The following is an 18,079-nucleotide window of genomic DNA, read 5'->3' as shown; positions in this document are numbered from 1 at the left end:
GGAGGAGAGAGGAGAGGACAGGATGGGAGGGGAGGAGGGGGTGGGAGGGAGGAGGGGGAGGGAGAGAGGGGACGGGGGGGGGAGGGCAGGAAGACCTGGAGGAGGAGACAGAGGTGGCCCCTGGCGCTCAGCCCCCATTCTGCTCCTAAAGTGCTAAGGAGAATGTGCAGCCCCCGGTCTCCAGGAAGCACCTGTGGGGGAGTGCGTGAGGGAGGAGCTGGCTGCCTCAGTTTCCCCAGCCCACGCCCTCCCCCAGCGAGGGGCCCTCACCCGGCCACGTCCCCATCAGCGGCCCCAGACACGGCCCCTTTCCTAGCTGGGGCTCAGGCTCAGCTGTTGGTGTCACCATGGCTGCCCTGACTCCCCTGTGGTGGCACACGGGGCAGTGTCGCCTGCAGCAGCCCCGGCTGGGCCCCTGCCTGCAGACTCTCCCTGCTGTGTGGTCTCAGAGACACCCCACAACCTCTCTGTGTGGTTTCCGCATCTGCTGGGTGGGGATGAGTGAGGTGGGGATTCGTCCAACAGCTCCCCAGGCAGAATGAGCTCCATGGAGCCCTGGCCCCGGATGAAGACCCTCCCCCTTGGCCTTGGCGCCTCGCTCCCTGGTGCCCCACCTCCGCTGTCACACAGCAGGCTCTTCAGTGTGCGGTGGAGAAGCCCCAGTGGTGGGGGCCCGCCTGGAGCCATCTTTCCGCCCTGAAGGTGGGGCCTCCCGCGTCCCCTTCTCCTGTGGCCTGGGCCCCCGCGGCCAGCTCTGCCGCGATGGGGGGGGGGGTTGCACGTGGCTGCCTCCCAGACCTCCAGAGCAGCTGGAAGCAAATTCCTGAGGAGGGCTGGTGGGGGTGGCGGGCCAGGGGCCAGCAGGGAACATTCCTGACACCAGCGCCACTGGACTCACAGGCTTGGGGGAGACCAGCTCAGGTCTGGGCGCCGCCGTCCACGTGGGATGTTTGCTTGTCCTCTGTTTCATGACCTCGCGCGGAGCCCATGCTGTAGGGGCGGCTCCATGCCAGTCCCCTGGGGGCCACTCGGCTGCACACAGCCCCTCCCGGCCCCTGCGGCAGGCACCCGCCTCTGCAGGCCCAGGCCCAGCCTGGCTGTGCGGGATGGAGGAGAGGGTGTAGGTGTGTGTGGCCCTGCTCAGCCCTCGGTCTCCCGCTGTGAGTGCTGGTGGCCAGCAGAGGCTCTGCCTCTCTTTGTGGGGCCCGAGCAAGAAGGGGTGGACCCCAGAAGGGGGCCCTCAAGCCCACCCCAAGCGGCTCTGCTCTGGGAGGTGGGGACTCCGGTCCTTGTCACCTGCTTCTTGAATTACTGCTGACTCGGGCTGGAAAGCACCTCTAGCCCCAGCCTTGACCGCAAACTGGGTCTCCCGGCCTCCCCGCTTTGAATCTAGGGAGGAAGAGCAGAATAACAAGGGCTTTGGGGGGTCAGACCGGCCTGTGTTAAGTAAACAAACCCTTGGCCAGCGCCTTGGCTCACTAGGCTAATCTTCCGCCTGCGGCGCCGGCACACCGGGTTCTAGTCAAGGTCGGGGCGCCGGATTCTGTCCCGGTTGCCCCTCTTCCAGGCCAGCTCTCTGCTGTGGCCAGGGAGTGCAGTGGAGGATGGCCCAGGTGCTTGGGCCCTGCACCCCATGGGAGACCAGGAGAAGCACCTGGCTCCTGCCATCGGATCAGCTCGGTGTGCCAGCCACAGCGGCCATTGGAGGGTGAACCAACGGCAAAGGAAAACCTTTCTCTCTCTCTCTCTCTCACTGTCCACTCTGCCTGTCAAAAAAAAAAAAAAAAAAAAAACAAACCCTCATTTTGTAGCCTGCCAGGTGGAGAACTGTCAGACGCCACTTTTCTCTGGGCCTCAGTTTTCTTGTCTGTAAAATGGGGTAATGCTCAAATGTCCCTCCACGGATTGCGAATAATTTGTTGCTCACCATATCATTCTTTCTTGCCACAGAGGCTTATTCGGTGTCCCCAGCCTGGGCCAATCTTTTCCACCCCTTTCTCTGAGTCTCTGTCCCTCAGCAGAGCTATGAGGTGGGACGGTCTCCCCTGCTCTCCTCTGTCCCCGCCTCTCCCGGAAGCAGCCGGAGTCCTCGGAGCCATCTGGGACAGAGGCGAGCGTGGCCTGCAGTGCTGGCGGGCTGTGGGCAGAGCTGGTCTCACGCTGGCTTCTGGCAGCTGCGCTGGTTTGGGTTGGCAGTGGCAGGAAGCGGGCATTCCAGGCCGAGGCAGCAGCGAGCAGGTGCCCAGCCGCCTTGCTGGGATACAGCGGGACTCCGTGCTGGTCCTCGGTTTGCAGGGTTTCCAGAACAGCCCAGGGAAGAAAGGGCAAAGAGGAGGCGCACAGCCAGCCTGGGCCAGCAGCAGCCCAGCCTCCGGGCCATGCCTGCAGCCCCAGGTCCCCGCTGGGCCAGCCCTGAGTCGGTCTGCTTTGTGGAGCTCCTGGGCTTGGGTGGCTGAGCCGCGGTGGGTGCGGCGCCGGCTTGCACAAGAATTCTCTGCGGTCTTTGTCCTGGAGGCCTACACAGCGTGCACATCCTCCGGCCTGGGATCCGCAGGCTCTCGCTCCGTGTGCCTGGCAGGCCCTGCGCCTTTGCTTTTCACCCAGCACACCCAGGTGAGCCTGAGGGCGTCTGCGTGGAGCTGTCTGGAGAAACGGCGCCGGGCACGAGAGGCTGGGCTGTGATGTGCGTGGACCGGAACCCCATCTGCCTCCTGCCAGAGCTTCATCACGGGGAGGCCACAGATCCCCCAGCGGTAAAATGGGGCGATACCACGGTCCCTGGGAGGTGTGGCCTGAGACGGAGCAGCTGCTTTGCTCTCCTGCGGCTGCACCGACCCCTTCCCTCTACCTGGGAGGCTCCAAGCTCAGCATCTTCTCTCCCCGCCCAGGAGGCCGGGAGTCAGAAATCAAGGTGTCGCTGGGCAGTGCGTCATCCACAGGCTCTTGAGAGACACCGTCTGCGCCTTCTGGCCGCTCCGGGTGGCGCTGGGCTGTGGCTGCAGCCTCTCTGTCCTCACACGGCCTCGCCTCTCCTCCTGTCTGTCCGTCCATCCTCCATGCATGTCTGTACAAATCAGACCTGCACTGGGTTAGCGCCCCCCGGGGCCATGGAGGGTGGCCTCACCTCAGACTCACCCCCCTGCCCAGACTCTTTCCCCAACACAGCCACCGCCCTGCTCCTGGAGGCTGGCCCTAGGGGGCTGGGGCTTCCGGAGTCAGCACGGCTGCCCATCATCCCCAAGGTCCCCACCCCTGTGGTGAGGAGGCCCACCCTAGCCCTGGAGGGGCTGCACCGATCTGTGTGGGGCGGCTCTTCTCTGCGCGACAGGTGCATTTGTTCCGAGGGGAGGGATGAGCCAGGGCTCCAGCAGAAAGTGGGGCCTTCTGGACATGGGATAGAGGCAGCCTCCCGGGTAGGTACACAGAGACTGGGGTCCCTCCCCACTGTCTGGAGATCCATCCCAGAGGGCCCGAGAAAAATCAAACAGGTAGCTCCTGTGATTTCCACCCGACCTGCCCAGCTCAATGCCTGTCCTGACCAATCAGAAGCACTACTGCCGTCACAGCCTACAGGAAGCCCCAGACAATCAGCCCTCCAAGGGACAACGCCCCCCTTCAGGGACGCCTCCAGCTGCAGGGAGCTTTCTTGCTTCTTTCGGTCAACGGCTTCTGCTTTGCACACTCTTCTCCGTCCGTGTTCCCAAGTTTTTGTGGTCACGAGACATGATCCCAGGCGATTAGAACACCTACGTTCTTGTCTAAGAGTTGTAACACAAGAGAGCTGCAAGAATTTGGTGGAAAGAAAAATCTGCGACAATGGGAGACGGATGTCCTTAACCCCGCACCCCGAAGTGTGCCCTTCTCTCTGGCCAGAGCTCCTCCACACCCACCTTCTTCCTCACTCTTCTCAGGTCCGGCTGAGCCACCTGCGCTCCTGCAGGGCAAGAATGTCCCCACAGTGCCCTGCACCGCGTGCTGTGCTGAGAATTCTCTACTTACCCCGCAGGGTTCTGCTTGGGGATTGCGTCCCCCACTAAGCTTCTGTGTCCCTCAGGTTCTGGGGGACAGGAGTCCCCATCAACGCTAAGGAATATGGATTGTGATTGGCAGTTTATTTATGGGACTTACTGCATTGGGGGGTTTTTGGCAGTGGGGATCAAGCAAGTGTAGGACTGGGGTACTGAAGATCTGGGAAGAAGGAGTGGGGTCGCGGGTCTCTAATCAGCCCATCCAGGTTTGGTTTAGACCCTGATGCCCACTTTGGTACCCGTGCCCACCTGGGGCTCTGGTGGTCCCCTGTCTGGGACTCCCCCATCCCCAGTGAGCTGGGAAAGCCACTTGATGGAGCTTTCCATGAATCTGCCAAGCCAACGGTCAGAGCCACTGCTTGAGCGGGTGCGTCAGTCTACACGCTGGTTCGAGAGCCCGTGATGATGGCCATGGCCCCTTCCAGCATCACGCGTTCTTATCAACCATTGAGATCTGTGTGCCCCGAGTGCCCGCCGGGGTGAGTCAGCACACGCAGGGGACAGATCGACGCCCCTGCTGCCACAGCAGAGATCGCAGGCTGTTACGAGTCTAGATGACGTAAGATGCATCTTGTTGGGGTGGACCCGGTGGGGGGAGGGCCAGCAGGTCCACACAGGGCGGCCGCCTCAGGACGTTTCAGAATGGGCTCTACAGGCAAGAAACGACGAACCGCTCAGGGAGGAAGGGCAGCTTCAACCGGAAAAAGAAGCCTGCAGAGTTGTGTCCTGGGATTCCCTGGGGTGGGACTTAGGTTTCCACCGCAAAGTCCAGCCCCCTACTTGCTCTCCTGGTTCCTCCTTCCCTGGGAGGCTCCGAATTCAATTTGCATTGCAATGCAGCCACCCCAGGATTTGGTGTTGGGTTTGGCTTTCAGAAGGGCTGCAAAGAACAAAGATTTTGTCCAGGACCACAATAGAAGCTTTGTAGGTCCTTATCCAGATCTTGAGCTGGGGATTTTCAGCCCTGAGATCATCATTTTCTTTGTGCACTTCGGTGCGACCAGCCAATCCCACCTTTGTAAGGTGCTAGGTCCCTCAAAACCGTGCACGCTGAAAGCACTTGGCCCGGTTGACACAAGTGATGGTTTAAGTATCTGTTCTGCCCCACATGCTGTGAATTTCCAGTATTTCATGAACTGTGGGCATGGAGTGGTCAGACCAGGGAACCAGGTCCATATGCTGCCCTCGGGGCTGTGTTCCCATGGACCCACACCGGTACCCGTGAGCTGTTGCCATCACGCACAACAGAGGCATTGTCCGCAAGATATCAAGGCACCTGCTCCAGGAAGTCGGCTTTGCACGACGAGCAGGAACAGTGATGGCGAAGGGAGCGGGAGGATCAGAGAGGCTGACTCTGTCATCGGGAAGCTCTGCAGGTGCACAGAGGGGGCAGGTGCACAGAGGGAGCTTTCAGAGCCACGGGGGGGAGCTCACGGAGAGGTCTGGGGAGAGGTCCACCCGTGAGGATGCTACTGCTCCCCCCCCCCCCCGTAGGTCAGCAGCCCAGTACCTGACTACAGCCTGGGACCATGGAAGGGCCACAGGGACAGCAATGGAGAGGACAGCATAGCCCCAGGGTGGTTCAAGTCAACCCAGCACACACTTGATTTTGTTGACCGCTGAGGACGATGGCTGTATTTTGACTTCCACCCTTCAAGTCCCATGGAAGGTCTTCTTTCGGACATATCTATGCGGCACCATACAGAGAAGAGGATTCTGGGTGTTACAGTTGCCAACATTAGCCAACTTGACACACATAACTCACTTTCTGTGACCCCAGAGTGTGGGTTAAGTACCCCTCCCTGTCCTCCCTCAAATCCTTACCTAATTCATTGGTTCTTTGCCTGTTGTTCACCTCCGGGCTCTCTTACATCTCCACCTGTTTTCTTTTTTTATTTATTTTTTTTTGACAGGCAGAGTGGACAGTGAGAGAGAGAGACAGAGAGAAAGGTCCTCCTTTGCCGTTGGTTCACCCTCCAATGGCCGCCATGGCCGGCACACCGAGCTGATCCGATGGCAGGAGCCAGGTGCTTCTCCTGGTCTCCCATGGGGTGCAGGACCCAAGCACTTGGGCCATCCTCCACTGCACTCCCTGGCCACAGCATAGAGCTGGTCTGGAAGAGGGGCAACCGGGACAGAATCCGGTGCCCCGACCAGGACTAGAACCCGGTGTGCCGGCGCTGCAAGGCAGAGGATTAGCCTAGTGAGTCGCGGCGCTGGCCCCACCTGTTTTCTATTCCTCACTCCCTTTGAGCTGTGAGCTCCATGGAGATTAAGACCATAGCCCTGGTGTTTGTCACAAACAGTAATAGCAACTCATAGCTGCGTGGAACCTGCCCTGTGCCAACCCCATTCATTCCCTGCTCACAGAGGCGCGGCTGTTGCTAACAGTCATCCCTGGCACTTGAGAGGCCTGACGCACAGAAGTGTTAAGCAACTTGTCCAGGGCCACCCAGCTCACAGGTGGCAAGCTGAGACCTGAGGCTTGGGGGGGCTGGTACAGTGCCAGACTCCAGAGTTCACAGCCTAGTCTGTACACTGGCTGAATCTGGGGGTAACAGAGAGGCCAAGGGGAGGGAGAAAAATGAGGGCCTGGGAGTATCTTGAGATTTGGTGAGACCAGGGGCAGAACATCCTAGATGGGCAGGCAGTTAAGAGAGGGTCAGAGTGGAGCATGCCTTGTGTCTGAAGGCTCAAGTTCAAGTTCACTGCAATCCACATCCAGACACAGGTATTGCACCTGTGGACTCCAGCATCAGCTCCTGCCCGGGAGGCTCCAGCCTACGGGTCTTCCCTGTGGACTCCACACCTGCCAGCCCTCATGATCATGAGCGTGTACACACAGGCACACACACATGTGGACACACCACACACACACATACAAGGACCACACACATGTGCACATGGACCACACACATGCACACACCACACACATGAATACGGACCACACACGCGTGCACACAGACCACACATGAGCACACACATGTACACACAGACCACACACATACATTCATACAGAGCACACATAGAAGCACACATAGATGCACACAGACCACACACACACACACACACACACCCCTTTATCCTCTACACTGCATCTGTACCTGTGTGTTTGGATCTCCTGGTCCGTCCCAGGTCTCCCCCGCGCTCTGGGTAGGGAGTGTGGGTGCCTGCCATGGGCAGTCCTCTCTGCCACCTGCTGCAGGCTTGGGGCCCCAGGGCTGGGGGTCTCCTCGAGGTCACACCCTCCCCCCTGTGGGGAGCAACTCGGACTAGACTAAGTTACTGGAATTAAGACTTATTCTATGCATCTGCTCTCCCACAATATGGTGCTGGGAGAGGAGAAAACAGCTTCTACGCAGCTGCCTCTTGCCAACTTGAGTGATGACCTCCAGGAGCTGATCCTGCTCCTGATTGGAGGAGAGCAGCGTACTCGGCATGTGGGCAGCTGAGTTGGGATTGGTGGAAGAGGACTATAAAGGAGGAGAGAGACAACATGCACCAGGAACATCTAAGGGGAACATCTAAGGGGAACACCTGTGCAGCCCCCGAGAGAGCCGACCAGCGGTGTGCTGCTCCCCCGCGGAAGTGGGGAATGTGGCAGGGGGAACCGCCCTTCCACGGAGGTGGAAGGGATGGTAGCCAACCCGGGAAGAACCAGCAGCAAACCTGGGAAGGGCCGAGCAGACAAAAGAACAGCGCAGGGTCCTGTGGTGCTCCTCCACGAAGAGGGGGAGCGATACCCCCCCACTCTCCAGCTTCTTGGACATGACTGCAGCTGCAGCGTCTGCACGACTGCGCTCCACCCAGCGCGGCTGGGACAGCTCTTCCGCAAGACACTGCTGCTGCTTCATCAAGCAAAGCAAGTGGATGCCCAACGGTCCAGCAATGCCGCCTCTGTGTCTCTGCTCCGGTGACATTTCCCCGAGAACCAGAAGGGACCTGGGGGAAGACTTCATCTGGACATCGCTTGCCATGGTGAGCAGCTGGGGCAGCCTGGGGGTGCAAACAATGGGCAAGAGGAAGCAACTGCAGATGGATGTACCACGGGGCCCCATGACCATGAGAAGTAAGGGCCACGGATGTGCACAGAGCAACAGGGCGAGAGCTTACAGTGCAGAGATGCACGGAGAAGTAGAATGGAAACGAGCCCTCCAGCTGCCACCACTGGTGTGGACGCAAAGCAGATGCACACAGCCACATTCCGTATTTCACAAGTCTGTGGATGGTCAGGGACACAGGTATTAGAGTCGCTGTCCCTGGCTGTGTTCTCCCGTAGCCGCTCCTTGGCTGGTGGGTGCCATGGCCTCTCTGTGCCTCCACGGGCTGCCATTGTCCGCGTGCGTGCGGCCACGTGCTTGCTTCTTCCCTCACTGCTCCCATTTAGTGCATTGGTACTCACCCGGATAGCCCGATTCTAACGTCCTCTTCTCTTCCAAGACCCTATTTTCAAACCCAGTCCCTTCTGGGGGCCCCAGGCATGCAGACTTCACGTGGATCTTTGGTGGTGGTGTGGAGTTGGGGGGGCACGACAGCTCCCCTAAGACACAGCTGGAAATCAACACTGGGACTGGGATCAGGCCCACGGGGATTCTTGCCAAATTCCTTTAACTCCATCATCAGGGCAAACGCTCCAAGGATGGGAAAATCTGAGTGGGAAAGGCAGGGCTGCGGCCAGACACTGCCTGACTCAGTCCAGTAGAGTGTGGGCAGAGGTGGGGGAGGCTGGGGTGGTGGCCGAATTTGTGGTCCTCCCAGGAGGGGGAGCACATTGGGCGAGGCCCGTCCGCAGGGCGAGGTCATGTGCAGGCATGCATGCGCCCCTCTCGGCACTGCCGTGCGCCTGGCGTCAGACTTGAAGTCTGGGCTTGGCCGAGGGCTCTCCTGGGGTTTTGCACACTTGGGAGGGTCCGAGGGGTCAGACGGTCACCATGGCTCAGAGCCTTTGCCTGCCAAGACTGTCTGGGATTTTTGGACATGGCCGGGATTTCTTCCCAGTGTCTCTGCAGAGGGGACTTGGGACACTGAGTGCTAAATCATCTCAAAACTCTTCCCCGCTCTGTGCACGGCCTGCACATCACATACGGAGGCACTGATGTCACCGTGGCGGGGAAATATGATGGCATTCTGTCTCTTGCCCTGGCCTTCTGTCCCTGCAGCCCCAAATGCTCACCCCTGCACCCTCCACGCTCTCCCTGGCCTGTGAGGAGAGTAAGTCAGTATAACTCGGCAAGTGTGTGCCACCTGACCCTGAGCCACACCCAGGCTGGCGCAGAGAGTGTGCAAAGACAAACAAGGGATGAGCTGAGGTCCCAGCCACCGCATTACCACAGGGGATCATGGTGGGTCCGCAAGCAATTTCTCAAGGGGCAGATGGCGTTTCCTGTGCACCAAGGGGACAGAAGCATGGACAGTCCCAGGAAGGCTGTGAGGAGCATGGCTGGGAGCACAGAGGTGTGGGCGGGGCAGGGGCGTGGCTCACGCCACTGCCTGGCATCGTGTTTGGCACTGGGTGCAGCTGGGGAACAGGCAGCCATGGGCCACATCCTCACAGCAGGCACAGTGATGGAGGAAGAGGTAAGACTTAGGCCAAAGGCAGGGTTGCAAATCTGATGGTGTCCCTCTCTTTTAAATTGTTTATTCAGAGGGAGACACCAAGACGGTGCAATAGGGAGGGAGCTTACTGCTCTATTCCAGGAGAAGATAGTTAATAAAAATATTAGTGTGGACAGAGTGCAGTCTCCGGGAAGAGTTATGGAGAAAATGGCAGAGGAAACTCGATGCAAATTACAGGGACACTGGGGACCCTTAGAGGATGGGGACGCGCACAACTCAGGACCCCAGCAGCCAAGAGCCTTGGCACCAGGTCCGGAGTGAGGTGAGACCAGGCTGCAGCAGCCCAAGCCATTGGCGATACAGCTGTGGGAAGAGCCGGGTGGGAGTCTGGCTTGGAGCTCTGTGGGGGACAGTGCACCTGCCAACCTAGATGGAAAAAAGGGGGCACTTTTTCCTCTCCCAACCACCAGGCACCAGTGTCCTGTAATTAGCCGAGAGGGGACGGGTGCCATTTTGGATATAGGTAACAGATGCACCAGCTTGTGTCCAGGCACCCAGCAACCAGCTGAGAGGAGACGCCTGAGTCTGGCTGGGGGAACCGACAGGGGGCTGGGAGCTCGGGACAGTGGGAACCCTGTGTTCTGGGACAGGAAACACACCATGGCCTCATGGGAGGGTGCAGGGTTAGGCTGGGACCTTGGGCAGTCACTGTGGTGACTCCACACGCTTGGGGCTCCCTGATTCCCTGGTGAGGGCCATTGCTGCAGGATCCATGCTCACAGGGAGGGCTGCATGGATGATTCGTGTGGTTCTTGTAGCAGCACAAATACTGTCCCCATTGGGGCTAGTGCCCAGGCATTGGTCTCCTTGGAGGAGGAGGTGAACATGAGAACACAACAGAGAACAAACCTCCCCTCTGATTAAAAAAAAAGAGAGAGATTGACCACAGCCAACTTGTGTGTCCCCTGGACACTCCCCTCACCCTGGAGCACTGCTCAGAGCTCCCTGACCACACCCAGCACACACCTCTGGGTAGTCACTGAAAGAGCAGACACTCCACTAATCCACAGATGTGCAGTCCAAAGATAAAAGCCATCAGAACAAGAATCTCCACAAATGCCTAATAATAAATGCAGCAATTCAAGAAACAAGCGTGAGGAAGATGCATTGACACCTTCAAAGGAACACAACACTTCAACACTAGAATGTGACAACGAAGAGATTGAAGAAATGCTGGAAACGGAATTCAAAAAACTGATCATAGGACTACTTAGAGGTAATCAGAAGTGAATTCATGAATTAAAGACATCCATACATAACATGCATGAGCATTTTTCCCATAAAATTGAGATTTTGGAGAGATATCAAAATGAAATATTGGAAGCAAAGAATTCAATAGATCAAATAGAAATGTGGTGGAAAGCCTTAACAACAGACTTGGTGAGGCAGAAGAAAGAATATCTGACTTAGAAGACAAATCTCTGAAAATTTTATAGTCAGACCAAAAGAAAAAAAAAAAAAACAAGAAATTAGAAAACTAAAAAACAGTGTTGGAGATTTATGGGATACTATCAAATGACCCAACATACAGGTCTTAGGAATTCCTGAAGGTGTGGACAGAGAGAAAGGATTAGAAGGCCTTTTTAGTGAAATAATTACAGAAAACTTCCCCAATTTGGACAAAGAAAGGGTCATCTGAGTACAGGAAGCATATAGAACTCCTAACAGACATGACCAGAAAAGATCTTCACCACAACACATTATAGTCAAGCTCTCCACAGTAAAACATAGAGAAAAGATTAAAAAATGGACATGAGAGAAACACCAGATTGCTTTCAGAGGATCTCCAATTAGACACACAGCTGACTTCTCACCAGAAACCCTGCAGGCCAGGAGAGAATGGCGAGATATAGTCCAAGTCTTAAGAGAAAAAACTGTCAACACAGAATGGTCTACGCTCTCATTTATGCAAATCTAAATGAAGGTGAAATAAAGACCTTCTGTAACAGACATAAATTGAAAGAATTTGTCACCACTCGTCCAGCCTTACAAAAGATGCTTAAGGATGTGCTACACACAGAAATGCAGAAACATGGTCATCTCTACAAAATAACATAAAGGCAGAAAATCTCCCAGAACAAGTAAAAAGGAAATACAAAGCAAAAATAGCAACACTTATGGAAAAATAGCAGGGTTAAGCAGTTGCTTATTAATAGTCACCTTGAATGTAAATGGCCTCAACTCTCCAGTTAAAAGATATAGACTGGCAGAATGGACTAAAAAACTAAATCTGTGTATTTGTTGCCTACAACAAACACATTTCACCAGCAAAGATACATGTAGACTGAAAGTGAAAGGATGCAAAGATATTCCATGCCAACAGAAACCAAAAAAGAGCTGGTGTAGCCATCCTAATTTCAGACAAAATAGACTTTCACACAAAAACTGGTAAAAGAGACAAAGATTAAGGGATCAATTCAATAGGAAGATGTGACTATTGTAAATGTATATGCACCCACTTAAAAGGCACCTAGCTATTTAAAAGATATGTTAATATATCTTAAGGGAGACATAGACTCCAATACAAATGGTATTGGGGGATTTCAATACTCCACTTTCAGCAATGGACAGGTTAATTAGACAGAAAATCAGCAAGGAAACAACAATTAATCGCCTCACCAAATGGACCTAACAGATATCTAAAGAACGTTTCATCCCACAGTTGCAGAACACACATTCTTCTCAGCAGTGCATGGGACTTTCTCTAGGACAGACCACATGCTCGGCCATAAAGCAAGTCTCAGCAAAATCAAAAAAACTGAAATCATACCATGCATCTTCTCTGACCACAGTGGAATGAAGCTGGAAATCAACAACTCAGGAATCCCTGGAGCATATGCGAACATGGAGACTGAACACCATGCTCCTGCAGGAACTGTGGGTCATAGAAGAAAGCAAAAGAGAAATCAAAAACTGTTAAGGGGCATTTTTTCATACTATTTGTTGAACTCTTTACTTAGTACAGAGTTAGTCTTCTGTGTATAAAGTTAATTGAAAATAGATTTTAGTAAGAATGGGAATAGGACAGGGAGGGGGAAGAAGGGTGGGAGAGTAGGTGGGAGGGTGGGTAGGGTGGGAAGAATCACTATGTTCATAAAGTTGTATTTATGAAATGCATGAAGTTTGCATACCTTAAATAAAAGGTTTCTGGGGAAAATATTTATTTATTTATTTGTATTTATTTGAAAGGCAGAGAGAGAGAGAGAGAGAGAGAGGAGATCCTCCGATCACTGGTTCACTTTCCAAATGCCTGTGACAGCCAAGGCTGGGCCAGGCTAAAGCCAGGAGCCTAGAACCCCATTAGGTCTCCTCCACAGGTGGCCGGGGCCCAGGCATTTGATTCATAATTTTCTGCCTCCTGGGATGTACATACGCAGGAAGCCACACTGGAAGTGGAGCGTGAGTGTGAAGTCAGACCCTCTGATACGGAATGTAGGCATCCCCAGAGGCAGTGTGTAGATGGATAGTTTAGAAGGTGGATGAATGGGTGGGTTTGTGAGTGGAGGGATAGTTGGGTTGGTGGACAGATATGTGGATGGATAGACAGCAGTTCAATGGATGACTAAAGAATAAAGTAACAGAAATCTGGAGAAACTGAAGCTGAATTTTCAAGTCTTGCAAATGCAGCGTGGCCAGGCCAGCCTTGCATCTCCACCTTCAGAGAGTGAGAGGGTCACCTGGCGTGTTGTTGGAGTGGCTGGGCCCGAACACCCGCCTCCTGGCTCTGCCCTCAGGGCTGTGTCTGCTTCCCATGGGCGTGCACACAGAGGCACAGGGAAGGCCGCAGCGTTCCTGCTTATGGGCTTGAGGATGTTGCTCACCACTCAGACTCAGTTTCCCTTTCTGTAAAATGGGGGCACAGGGCTGATCACACGGGCTTGCAGCCACCACAGGAGCAATAGCCTCATGTCTTCTCAGTGCTGTGTCCCTGGTGCCTGGTGCCACGCTGGCTTCGGCAGCACCTGGGCGCTACTTTGCTGTTTGTCCCTGGTCTGATCCTTCACCTCCCTGGGCCTCTCCAGGAACCTTCTTGCTCTGGCTCCGCCTGACTTTCCCAGCAAGCCCCGGCCTCTCCCTTCCTTGGGAGAGGGGAATCGGGGACAGCCCCTGCCTGGCTGGCCCGAGTCCCCGCAGCCGTCTGGGCACCTTGGCTCTGTGTGGGCGGCTCTCCCAGGGGACACCTATCTGCCCCGTCTCCCCGGGCACTCTCTCTCAGGCACAATGCTGCCTGTCTTCTCTCTTGAAGATCTGGGTTAGATAAACCCTCCGCTGTCATGTGTCCTTGCTTTTCTATGGGTTTCAGCAAATTCTGCCCCGAGGACGCTGCCAGGACAGTGGGAACCCAGTGTTTGTCAACAGACTGAGCTCCATGTGATCCTGCACAGAGAGAACAGCCCGAGGTGGCTTCCAGAACTCGGCGCCACAGGCTGCAGCTGTGGACGGTTCTGGCTGCGGGGCGGGGACAGGGGCTCTGGGCTCAGCACTCTGGATTCAGGGAACTGGACTGGGCAGCTCATTTGCTGGGTCTCTCAGGACGAGCTGCTTAAACTTCTGATGTCTTCGTCTGTTAGGGAAAATTAATCATGGACCAGAAAGGGCTTTTGTGAACATCAGAATAGAAATTTTCTAAAGGATCTGCTCAAATACCCAGCACATGGGGATGTGGTAGCTATGTTTAATAGCAGTTTGTGTACAAGTGTCTGGGTAGATGAATGTATATTATATACATATATGTGCACTAAAATACACATACTGAAGGCATCAACCTGGAGAGAACTTTGAATAACATCGTATACCCTGGGCCGGCGCTGTGGTGTAGTAGGTGAAGCCGCTGCCTGCAGTGCCAGCATCCCATATAGGCGCCAGCTTGAGTCCTGGCTGCTCCACTCCCCATCCAGCTCTCTGCTATGTCCTGGGAAAGCAGCAGAAGATGGCCCAAGTCCTTAGGCCCCTGGACCCACGTAGGTGACCTGGAGGAATCTCCTGGCTCCTGGCTTAGGTCTGGCCCAGCCCTGGCCATTGCAAGCAATTTGGGAGTGAACCAGCAGATGGAAAATTCTCTCTGTGTTCCTCCTTCTCTCTAACTCTGCCTTTCAAATAAATGAAATAAATCTTAGATAAAATAAAATGACACACACAGACACAGTTCCAAGGGTGAGTGCTATTACATTCTGAGTGATATTGTATTACTTTGGCTCATTTATTTTTGCCTAATATCATAACCTAAACATTTCTGTGCCTTCCACATCCCTTGGGACCTGGTATAAAAGGCCACGTGGAGTCCTGCGGATGGACACGCTGACTTAGGACACAGTCCCTTGTCGTTGGACACTGAGCTTGTTTCCAGCTTCCTACCACCGTGGCAGTGTAGGCTCAGAATTGGAACCCAGGTCTGCGAGAAACCAAAGCAGATTCCATTAGCCTGTGGAGCCGCCCAGTGGGGCTGAGGCATCAGTATCGGGCCAACCTCCCTGAAGGGTCCCACAGGCCATCTCTGCACTCTTTTGTTCCCACTGCTTCTCCCCGGCCGCCCTCCAGGACCCCAGTAGCTGGGTACCACTCACAATGCACTAAGAAGCTTCAGATGTGCCTTTTGCAGCCACACCCGCTGCCTCCCCATGCGGCCTGCCAGGGTGGGAGGGGCTGGAGGATGGGGCTTGGGGAGAGCAGGTGCACTGAGTTGCCCTGTTGAGATGGCCAGGAAAGAAGGTCTTGGTGAGATTTTTTTTAAATCTTTTAGGGTTTGGCCCAGGGTTTCAAAGCACAAGTTCAGGATTTTCTGCTGTAAGCCCTTGAGTCCACTGCAATTTTCCTAAGGGAGGGAAGCCCCACACCGTGTGTTTCTGGTTCTTTGAACTCCATACTGCCAGGGACTGGGAAGCATTCGGGTCCAGATGGTGCTGGTGCTGGACAGAGCTCCCTGCTTGCGGCTGGGCATGGATGTGCCCCTGGCGCGACTCCTGGGAACTCAGCGGGCTGGCTTGCACAAATCATGCCATCCGAACCCACGCCTGCAGCAAACCCATCTTGAAGCCCGGCTCCTCGGATCCATTCTCTTCCCGATGCCAGGGCCAGGGCTCTGCAGTAGAAACTGGACCATTCCCTTCTCGTTCTTAAAACCCCTCTGGGGTGTGTCTCCTGCCCCCTCGACTCTCATCCCTCCCTCTGATGTCTGGATGTCACCTTTGCCTTTAGATTAAAGCTGCCTGCCAAGTCTTTGTTGCCTCGCCAATGACAGCAAGGCCCGCCTGCTTCCACGGGCTCTGGCCCAGCCCCAGGACCACTTTGACCAAGCGGGTATGGCGGAGTGACTGAGTTCTGAGTACAGCTTTGCAAAGGTTGAGTGGCTTCCTCCCGGGGCTCCTGGAATCTTCCTGGGAGGTGCTAGGACTACACACAGAGACAGAGGTGCCCCCCGATGCCCAGCTCCGTATCCATCCCTGCCAAGGGGCCAAGCTGAAGCAGCCGTCTTGGAAGCAGGTGTCCCAGCCACGGCCGTCCCAGCTGAAGCCTTGTGGCTGGGAGCCAGCCACTGAGCTGAGCCCTTCTTAACCCCTTGCTCCCTAAAATTGGGACTAGAACAAAGTGTTATCTTAAGACGCGGCGTTTGGAGTCGCCTGAGTGCAGCGATAGATGGCTGACGTGGCTTCTCTGGGGAGCGTCCTGGGTCTCCTCGCCTTTCAGTTGTGGCACTTCTCTCTGCTTAGCGCTGCTCCAGAACACAGTACTCAGTGCCAGACGGGTCTTCAGAACGTTCTGGAAAGCGTGCATTGTGAACAAACTGGGCGTGGATTTCAAACACATTTTGCACACACACACACACACACATCAGCTTATCTTGGGGTGGGCATTGTGGTGCAGTGGGTTGAGCCACCGCCTGCAAGGTCAGCATCCCACACTGGAGTGCCAGTTCAAGTCCACTTCCGCTCTCCACTTCCCAGCCAGCTCCCTGCTAATGTACCTGGGAGAGCAGCGGAAGACGATCCCAGTCTTTGGGAGACCCAGCTGGAGCTCCGGGCTTCTGGCTGTGGCGTGGCTTGGCGCAGCCCTGGCTATTGCAATCATCTGGGTGAGAGTAAATCAGTGGATGGAAGGTCTGTCTCTCTCCCTCTCTCTCTGTAACTCTGCCTTTCAAATAAGTAAATCTTTAAAAATCTTACCTTTTTCTTCAATTATCCACTTGCTTCTGAATTACTCTCCTATATGGTGTAATAGCTCTGATGATGACAATGGCCGACAGGCAGCCGAGCGGGTAGTTCCGCCTGCTCCGAGGGTGGGTGGTTTGAATTCCCAGTGGGGCTCACCTGGAGCCGGGCTCAGGCAAGCTGAGAGGGATGAGAGCTGGACTGCGCATGCCCAGCTACCCCTTCCTGGGGTAGGGGGCGTGAAGGGGCGGAGAATGCAGGTGCGGGTCCCTCACCAGCCCCGCTCTGCCTGGGGGCAACCTCAGGGGTCCAGGGAGCCACTTGCCTCACGGTGGGTGGACCGCCCATGGCTGCGTCTTCCTGCAGCCTGGCTGCTCCGTGTCTCGCTGCAAACCCAGACCCGGAACTCGCGTGCACATGCGCACACAGCCTCTGTAGCTAGCATTTACCACGAAGCTGGGAGACTGTAGAGGGGAACTGATTCCCGGTGAGACAAGTCAGGGCGCCAGCTGTGTCTGCGCGGGGGCCCACCTGGGTCTCTGTCAGGCCTCTTGACTTCTCGCTTCTCTCTCTCTCTCTCTCCCTGTCCCCAACTGTGAATCCGTGTCTTTGTCTCCAACACTTCCACGAATGACGCCCCCAGGATCCCAGCGGCCACACCAAGTGGCCGGTCAACAGTCCATCCTAAACCCTCATCTCTGCTCAAAAGTTGCCTCCGTAGACAGGTTTCTGGGCCCCTCGTACCGGACATGGCCAGCCCCTTCCCCTCTATTTTGCTCAAAGCACAGGTGCCTACCTAACACTGTGCATCTTGCGTATTTGGAATTGTCCTTGTCCCCTGTGCACACGCGAGGAGGGCAGGGACTTTCCCTAGAGTCAGACAGGTGAAAGCCACGAGCAACTGGAAGGGACCCTGATGCCAACCGTCACACCTTTCAAAGGTTTTTTCCGGTGCGCCATCAAGGATCAGGAATCTAATGGTGCTTAGAGATTGGGTTTCTGGAGTTGACGTCTGAAAGAGGAGCCAGCGTTGGCAAGATCAGGTCTGGGTGAGGGACGCGGTGGGCACCAGAGCAGATTGGGACACTCTTCTGGCACCAGCCCCTGTCCCCTCTGACCCTTGCTGCACCATGAGATTCTAGCCCCTCCCACTCCACCCCAGTCTCTCGCGGTGCCCCTAGGCCAGGGCTGAGGTTTGGCTGATCAGTCATCAGAGCTGATTTCGGGCTTGGCATTCACAATAAACCACGGCCGAGGCTGCTCCATGGGCCTGGGCAGGGGCAGCTCTGT

General features: G+C 55.5%; 1 long non-coding RNA gene across 1 annotated transcript; it reads right to left on the bottom strand.

Annotated features, from left to right (window-relative positions):
• Window positions 1–15,396: 15,396 nt before the first annotated feature.
• Window positions 15,397–16,987, bottom strand: LOC149126346 (uncharacterized). The gene is made up of 3 exons (XR_016234957.1): window positions 16,805–16,987; window positions 16,606–16,709; window positions 15,397–16,400 (listed from the first exon to the last, which is right to left on the bottom strand). It is a non-coding gene; the product is annotated as an uncharacterized LOC149126346 (long non-coding RNA).
• Between the last annotated feature and the right edge of the window lie 1,092 nt (window positions 16,988–18,079).

Source organism: Oryctolagus cuniculus, chromosome 6, assembly GCF_051225735.1.
Source record: "Oryctolagus cuniculus isolate XC-2025 breed Fujian yellow rabbit chromosome 6, ASM5122573v1, whole genome shotgun sequence".
In the NCBI taxonomy this organism is placed as follows: Eukaryota; Metazoa; Chordata; class Mammalia; order Lagomorpha; family Leporidae; genus Oryctolagus; species Oryctolagus cuniculus.
This window is presented reverse-complemented; position numbering and strand designations above follow the sequence as displayed.